This window comes from Myotis yumanensis, unplaced genomic scaffold, assembly GCF_028538775.1.
Source record: "Myotis yumanensis isolate MYYU_CA2020_CCGP unplaced genomic scaffold, mMyoYum1.0.hap1 SCAF_23, whole genome shotgun sequence".
NCBI lineage: Eukaryota > Metazoa > Chordata > Mammalia > Chiroptera > Vespertilionidae > Myotis > Myotis yumanensis.
In genome coordinates this window covers 4853003-4861902 of record NW_027223774.1, presented here as the reverse complement: position 1 = coordinate 4861902, position 8900 = coordinate 4853003, and the positions used below count along the sequence as shown (strand labels likewise).

General features: G+C 43.8%; 1 protein-coding gene across 1 annotated transcript in view; it reads right to left on the bottom strand.

Annotated features, from left to right (window-relative positions):
* LOC139000038 (zinc finger protein 93-like) overlaps positions 1-8900 on the bottom strand; it is a 162604-nt gene that overhangs the window by 47252 nt on the left and 106452 nt on the right. The window lies entirely within an intron of this gene.

Sequence of the window (8900 nt, the reverse complement as noted above, 5' to 3'; positions counted from 1 at the left end):
TCCGCGATGGGGGCGGGGCCGAGCCCGGCGGCCAGGCCTGTGCAGGGACAGAGGGAGGGGGGGCGGGGCAGGAGCGAGGGGGCAGCCCCGGGTCCCCGCACCTCCTCCCACAGGGACAGCCCTTCCTGGGGGAGTTTCCCACGTCATTGTCAGGGTTTTGGCTGGTGACGCGGCTGCGAAAGGATTCACAAGGGAGAGAAGAGACAGGAGCAGAGGGAGGGCGTTTCTTTTACTTCTTTAAAGGGAGGAAAGCGCCAGGTGCCCTTTGATAGAAGAAGGCACCAAATTGGAAAGTTCAGAGATAAAACTAAGGTTCAAAGTGGGCTTTTAAATGACATAATTAGTGTTAAAATGTATCATGAATGTGATTTTTGAACAGTAACCATTTGTTATTCTCTGCACCTCCTTCTCACAAAAAAACCTTGCTGTTCACTAGAGCCTCTAATTGAGCAGATGACTGCAATAAAAATGGTTATAATTTATCCAAGACATAGAAGCCATATGTGAGCTAAATGTAAGAACTCTTAGACAAAAACATAGGGTTAAACCTCCATGACCTCGGATTTTACAATAGCTTAAGCTATGACAGCAACACAAAAACAGAAAAAGCTTAAATAAATTAGTCATCCTCAAAATGTATGCTCAGTGCATTCAAAGAATCTAGGAAATCAGGGAAAATACCGTCTATATGATGAGAAAAAGTGATTTTAACTCACAGATCTTGAAGCATCTAGTATCCCTATTTCCCCAAATCCTACAAATCACCAACCAAAATACAAAGATCCCGGATGGGAAAGATCAATCTCGGATTTCATGACCACCAATATTTGCTTTATTTACTCAGGTCCTCCAACTTTGCACCCATAAATATTTACAAGGGTTTTATCCCCTTCATAAGCTCATCCCTTTATTATTAAGAACTAGTAGCCCAGTACACAAAATTCGTGTACATTAAAAGGGAATTAATTGCCTTAACTGGTTTGGCTCAATGGATAGAGCATCGGCCTGTGGACTCAAGGGTCCCAGGTTCGATTCTGGTCTCGGGCACATCCCCAGTGGGGAGTGTGCAGGAGGTGGCTAATCAATGTTTCTCTCTCATCGATCTTTCTAACTCTCTATCCCTCTCCCTTCCTCTCTATAAAAAATCAATAAAATATAATTAAAGGGAATTAATTAGCAGAGATATTTTAATATTGCTATTTGCTCTTTCTCTATAAAGAAGTGTGAGAATTGAAAGGAAATTAGTAAAATGTATATGAAAATCATATATAAATTTATTAATAAATAAACAGTAACAAAAGGATATAACAACAACAGCCGAAACCAGTTTGGCTCAGTGTATAGAGCGTCGGCCTGCGGACTGAGGGGTCCCGGGTTCGATTCCGGTCAAGGGCATGTACCTGGGTTGTGGGCACATCCCCAGTGAGAGATGTGCAGGAGGCGGCTGATCCATGTTTCTCTCTCATCGATGTTTCTAACTCTCTATCTCTCTCCCTTCCTCTCTGTAAAAAATCAACAAAATATATATATTTTTTAAAAAGGATATAACAACAGAGGCATGATATAAAAACAACAAAAACATGACATGAAAACAACAAAAACATGATATAAAAACAACAGTGATGCAAACAATGACTGATAAAGTGATTAAACTTATTCTAGTATCTGCCTGTACACCACATTAAGAGTGAACACACTTTCAGAGTGCTTGACAAATTTCTCTGTGATGAAGTATTTAGAACTTTAACTGTAACATCACATGCTCTTCAAACTCCAGAGAAAGCAACATATAACTGACCATGTGCAAAAACGGGTTCAGGGAGGAACATGCCTACTCTGTCTAGAGTTTGTCCTTGTGATTTATTAATAGTCATCACAAATGCTGGCATCACAGAAACCGTCGTCAAATCAATTTAAAAGGGAGGCCAGTGTCAGATGGAGACAAATTAATTCTTGGAATCAGAACAGCCTCTCCCTCTTCAGATCCTGTTAATACTTCAGCTTCCATAATGTTAGGTCGTAATCTTTTGATAATAAATCTGGTACCATTACAAACACCCCATTTACTATTGAGATTTCTCAATAGCATGATGATTGCACCCACTTTCAATTTTAATTTATATCACGGTATTCCCGAAAGAGTAATATTATTCAGAAATTCAATGGGGAAATTTTCCTTTGTTTCTTTGTTATGAGGTGGGGCCACAGCATTAGTAACAAAGAAACAGAATTAAAACTTTATTGTGGGGAGCCGCTACAGTGTTTTGGACAAGTTCAAGCCTTGGACTGATGAGAGGGCACAGTCCTATCATTGCCATGTGCAAGTGCCAGCTTGGAGGACAGGGCCCTCCCAGCACAATTATAGCCAACAGCTGTTGTTGTAAGCTTGAACCTATGGTCCGAACACATGGCCCCACGTGTCTGAGTGATGTGGGCTTGAGAGTTCAGGTGCATGTAGTTGAGTAGGATCGAAACCTGTAGCGGTCAAGTGGAATGAGAAGTTAACTAGAAGAGGACGTTCTGCCAGGAAAAGGCAGTGTCATATGGATAGGAACTGATGTTTACCACCTTGTACAATTTCAGCACTGGACACTGGAGAATAAATGTGGGGCTTTTTTTTTTTTCCACTCTCTGCTTACCTGTTGTACCTGGAACTTGCAGTGATGGCTTGGAAAACACTCCAGGGAGAACTACTGCCAATGGACATACCTCTGGTCTCGCTATGAATCTACTTATATAAAAGCCATGGGTGGTGTTCCTCACATAAAGAGGAACAGCAACAGAGCTGAAGGAAGTCAGTCTTACAGGGGTTGTCTTGGCAACAGCTGCGCCCTCCCAGAAGCTGTTTCCCAGAGCTGTTTCCTCTAAGGGCAGAGTTTGAGGCAGGAACTGGCCCTGGGAGCCTGGAGGCAGATCTTTCTAAAGTGTGCGGCGCCAGGACAAGGTGAATCTGTGTGGGGCTGCTGAAAGGCTTAGAAAAGACAGACAAGAGAATGAAATCTGGGTCTGGGTGGGACGCTGCTTCTCTGAGAGACAGTGACACGCCCACAGACATGCCTTTACTTTATAGCAGATGTTATGATGCTGTTTCTTTGTTACTAATGTTGTGGCCCCAACCCATAAAAAGGAAACAAAGGAAAACTTCCCCATCCAATTTCTGAATAGTATTACTCCTTCGGGAATACCGTGATATAAATTAAAATTGAAAGTGGGTGCAATCATCATGCTATTGAGAAATCTCAATAGTAAATGTGTTTGTAATGGTACCAGATTTATTATCAAAAGATTACGAACTAGGAAGATGGCGGCATAGGTAAAACACCAGAGACTGCCGCCGTGGACAACCACTTCAAAAATACAACTAAAAGTCGGAGCGGACATCAACCAGAACCACGGGAAGGCTGGCTGAGGAAAGTCTCTTCAACTAGAAGCAAGAACAACAGCATTCCTACGCTCAGCGGAGGCGCAGTGTGGAAAATTTAAAGGTACGGCGGTGCGGTGGTGAGGGTGCGCGCGCAAAGCGGGCTGGCGTCTGAGGGCGCGATTGTCGTTTTCAATTAGGAGCGAATCTCAGACTCTGGGCTACAGATCCGGGCGAGTCTCTAGGGACCCAGACTCAAACGGGAGAAGCGGGACTGTCTGGCTACGGCCCCTCCGAGGTTTGCAGCGATTGCTGGGACAGAGAGGCAGAGCCCCTGGGGACGGACTGAGAGCGGCCATAGCTGCTCCCTCCGCCCCCCCCCCTCCGCCCTGTTGAGCCCGCCCCGCCCAAACTCTGCGCACAGCCATTTGCCGAGCCTCAGGCAAAGGCTGGACTAGCACCTCCCCTGAGGACTGAAGTTTTCCCACAGCTGATTCCTACAGCCAGTCGGCCTGATGGTCAAATCCCTCTAGTGTTAACTACAACAATTAAGGCTTCGCTAGAACAAGACTGCGCACAGAGACCACAAGGGGGTGCACCAAGAAAGCATAAAAGATGCGGAGACAAAAAAATATGACAGAAATGGAGGATATGGAGCTAAGAATCGCAATTTTGAGGGCTTGCCATAAATTTGTGCAGAGCCTCACGAAAACTAATGAGACCCTCGATGTTACGATAAAGAAATTAGAAAGTAAGCATACACGGACTGAAATAAAGAATATTATACCCAATAGCAGACCAGAGGAGTGCAAGAATCAAACCAAAGATTCGACAAAAAACACCCAATTGGAAAAGCATAATGAAAAAAGAATCCAAAAGTGTGAAGACAGCGTAAGGAGCCTCTGGGACAGCTTTAAGCGGACTAATATCAGAGTCATTGGAGTCCCAGAAGATGAGAGACAGCAAGATATTGAAAACCTATTTCAAGAAATAATGGCAGAAAACTTCCCCCACCTAGTGAAAGAAATGGACTTACAGGTCCAAGAAGCGAAGAGAACCCCAAACAAAAGGAATCCAAAGAGGACCACACCAAGACACATCATCATTAAAATGCCAAGAGCAAAAGACAAAGAGAAAATCTTAAAAGCAGCAAGAGAAAGAGGCTCAATTACCTACAAGGGAATACCCATACGACTGTCAGCTGATTTCTCAACAGAAACTTTGCAGGCCAGAAGGGAATGGCAAGAAATATTCAAAGTGCTGAATACCAAGAACCTACAACCAAGATTACTTTATCCAGCAAAGCTATCATTCAGAAGTGAAGGCCAGATAAAGAGCTTCACAGATAAGGAAAAACTAAAGGAGTTCATCACCGCCAAACCAGTATTATATGAAATGCTGAAAGGTATCCTTTAAGAAGAGGAAGAAGAAAAAGGTAAAGATACAAATTATGAACAACAAATATGCATCTATCAACAAATGAATCTAAGAATCAAGTGAATAAATAACCTGATGTACAGAATGAACTGGTGACTATAATGAATCAGGGACATAGAAAGGGAATGGACTGACTATTCTTGGGGGGGAAAGGGGAATGGGAGATTCGGGAAGAGACTGGACAAAAATCATGCACCTATGGATGAACTCAGTGGGTGGGGAGTGAGGGTGGAGGGTGGGGTGGGAGCTGGAAGGAGGGGAGTTATGGGGGGAAAAAAGAGGAACAAATGTAATAATCTGAACAATAAAGATTTAAAAAAAAAAAAAGAATCAAAAATAAATAAATAAATAAATAAATAAATAAAAAACAAAAGATTACGAACTAACATGATCAAAGCTGAAGTATTTTTTAAAAATATTTTTTATTTATTTTTTACAGAGAAGAAGGGAGAGGGATGGAGAGTTAGAAACATCGATGAGAGAGAAACATCGATCAGCTGCCTCCTGCACGTCCCCTACTGGGGATGTGCCCGCAACCAAGGTATGTGCCCTTGACCAGAATCGAACCTGGGACCCTTCAATCCGCAGGCTGATGCTCTATCCACTGAGCCAAACCGGTTAGGGCAAAGCTGAAGTATTAACAGGATCTGAAGAGGGAGAGGCTGTTCTGATTCCAAGAATTAATTTGTCCCCATCTGACACTGGCCTCCCATTTAAGTTGATTTGACGACAGTTTCCCGTGATGCCAGCATTTGTGATGACTATTAATAAACCACAAGGACAAACTCTAGACAGAGTAGGCATGTTCCTACCTGAACCCGTTTTTGCACATGGTCAGTTATATGTTGCTTTCTCTGGAGTTTGAAGAGCATGTGATGTTATAGTTAAAGTTCTAAGTACTTCATCACAAGGGAAATTAGCCAAGCACTCTGAAAGTGTTTTCACTCTTAATGTGGTATAAAGGGAGATACTAGAATAAGTTTAATCACTTTATCAGTCATTGTTTGCATCACTGTTGTTTTTATATCATGTTTTTGTTGTTTTCCTGTCATGTTTTTGTCGTTTTTATATCATGCCTCTGTTGTTATATCCTTTTGTTAGTGTTTTTTTATTAATAAATTTATGATTTTCATATACATTTTACTAATTTCCTTTCATCTCTCACATGTCTATTATAGAGAAAGTGCAAATAGCAATATTAAAATATCTCTGCTTATTAATTCCCTTTAAAAAAGTATATTTTATTGATTTTTTACAGAGAGGAAGGGAGAGGGAAAGAGAGTTAGAAACATCGATCAGCTGCCTCCTGCACGTCCCCTACTGGGGATGTGCCCGCAACCAAGGTATGTGCCCTTGACCAGAATCAAACCTGGGACCCTTGAGTCCACAGGCCGATGCTCTATCCACTGAGCCAAACCGGTTAGGGCAAAGCTGAAGTATTAACAGGATCTGAAGAGGGAGAGGCTGTTCTGATTCCAAGAATTAATTTGTCCCCATCTGACACTAGCCTCCCATTTAAGTTGATTTGACGATGGTTTCCGTGATGCCAGCATTTGTGATGACTATTAATAAATCACAAGGACAAACTCTAGACAGAGTAGGCATGTTCCTACCTGAACCCGTTTTTGCACATGGTCAGTTATATGTTGCTTTCTCTGGAGTTTGAAGAGCATGTGATGTTACAGTTAAAGTTCTAAATACTTCATCACAGAGAAATTAGTCAAGCACTCTGAAAGTGTTTTCACTCTTCATGTGGTGAAAAATGCCCACTCACACACCCTTCATGGTGGGAGTCCCCACTGGGTGCCTGGCCAGTCTGGATGAGGGGCTGAGGGCTGTACAGGGAGATATTAGAATAAGTTTAATCACTTTATCAGTCATTGTTTGCATCACTGTTGTTTTTATATCATGTTTTTGTTGTTTTCATGTCATGTTTTTGTTGTTTTTATATCATGCCTCTGTTGTTATATCCTTTTGTTAGTGTTTATTTTATTAATAAATTTATATATGATTTTCATATACATTTTACTAATTTCCTTTCATCTCTCACATGTCTATTATAGAGAAAGGGCAAATAGGAATATTAAAATATCTCTGCTTATTAATTCCCTTTTAAAAAGTATATTTTATTGATTTTTTACAGAGAGGAAGGGAGAGGGAAAGAGAGTTAGAAACATCGATGAGAGAGAAACATTGATCAGCTGCCTCCTGCACACTCCCCACTGGGGATGTGTGTGCAACCAATGTACATGACCTGGACTGGAATCAAACCATGGACCCTTGAGTCCACAGGCCGATGATCTATCCACTGAGTCAAACCGGTTAGGGCAATTAATTCCCTTTTAATGCACATGAATTTCATGCATTGGGCTACTAGTATACAATATAACTTTGCATCCCAAATAATAAAATGTTTCAACTAAAAGCTGCCACATTCTCTGGATTTCCTCTAGAAAGAATGACCAACATTAGGCTACATCAGCCGTGGGCCAACTACGGCCCGTGGGCCGGATCCGGCCGGTTTGAAATGAATAAAACTAAAAAAAAAAAAAAAAAAGACCGTACCCTTTTATGTAATGATGTTTACTTTGAATTTATATTAGTTCACACAAACACTCCATCCATGCTTTTGTTCCGGCCCTCCGGTCCAGTCTAAGAACCCATTATCGCCCTCGAGTCAAAAAGTTTGCCCACCTCTGGGCTACATTCAAGATAGTGATAATAGATTCTCTCACATGATTGATGTTTATCTCTCTTCCTCTCCCAAATCTCTCTATCTATCTATCTATCTATATATATATATACTAAATTTGTGCACTCGGGGGGTGGGGGGGTTCCTCAGCCGGGCCTGTGCCCTCTTGCTGTCTGGGACCCCTCAGGGCATGACCACCTGCTGGCTTAGGCCTACACCTCCTGGGAATGGGCCTAAGCTGGCAATCAGACATCCCTCTGGCAGCCCAGCAGCCCTTGGGGGATGTCCACTTGCCAGTGGGGAGAAGACCTGAGCTACAGTCGGACATCCTTAGCACTGCTGAGAAGGAAGGAGAGGCTTCCACCACCACTGTTGTACTGGCAGCCATCAGCCTGGCTTGTGGCTGAGTAGAGCTCCTCCACGTGGGAGCTCATTGTCCACCAGAGGGCAGCTCCTGCATTGAGCGTCTGCCCCCTGGTGGTCAGTGTGTGTCATTGTGACCAGTCATTCCCAGTCTTTCAGCTGTTAGGGTCAGTTTCCATATTACCCTTTTACTATATAGGATAGAGGCCTGGTCCATGGGTGGGGGCCGGCTGGTTTGACCTGAAGGGTGTCCTGGATCATGGTGGGGGTCCCGCTTCGTTGCCTGGCAAGCTTGGGTGAGGGACTGATGGATGTTTACAGCTGGTCACACACCCTTCAGGGTGAGAGTCCCCACTGGGGTGCATGGCCAGCCTGGAAGAGGGGCTGAGGGCTGTTTTCAGGCTGGCCAAGCTGGCAACTGAAGCTCCCAGCCTCTCCTTTTTTTTTTATTCTGGGATTTATTTCCCTTCTATAATTGAAACTTCGTTGCTGCTCCAGCTCCGACGCCACAGCCTGCTGAAAGCAGGTATCTGGGGTTTGCTTGGCTTCTATAATTGCAACTTTGTTGCTTAGAGTGGAGCTCAGAGCCCAGCTGCAGCAGGAAGGAAGCTTGGCTTCTTCCATCACTGGAGCAAGAAAGACTCCTGCTCACTTCATCTGCATGGCTGCCGGCCGCCATCTTGGTTGGGTTAATTTGCATATTCTGATTAGCTAATGGGAAGCGTAGCGGAGGTATGGTCAATTACCATGTGTGTCTATTATTAGATTAGATACACCCACACACACATATACTAGGGGCCGGTGCAGGAAATTCGTGCACGGGGGCGGGGGGTGTCCCTCAGCCCAGCCTGCCTCCTCTCACATACTGGGAGCCCTCAGGGGATGTCATACTGAGGGCTTAGGCCCACTCCTTGCTCCCCTTGGGGAATGGGCCTAAGCTGCAGTCTGGCCTCCCTTTGTGGGAGGCGACTCTGCTGATCAGGGGAAGGCACCAGCCCCATCACCCCGTTGCTACAGCCACCAAGGTGTTTTCATCAACACGAACTC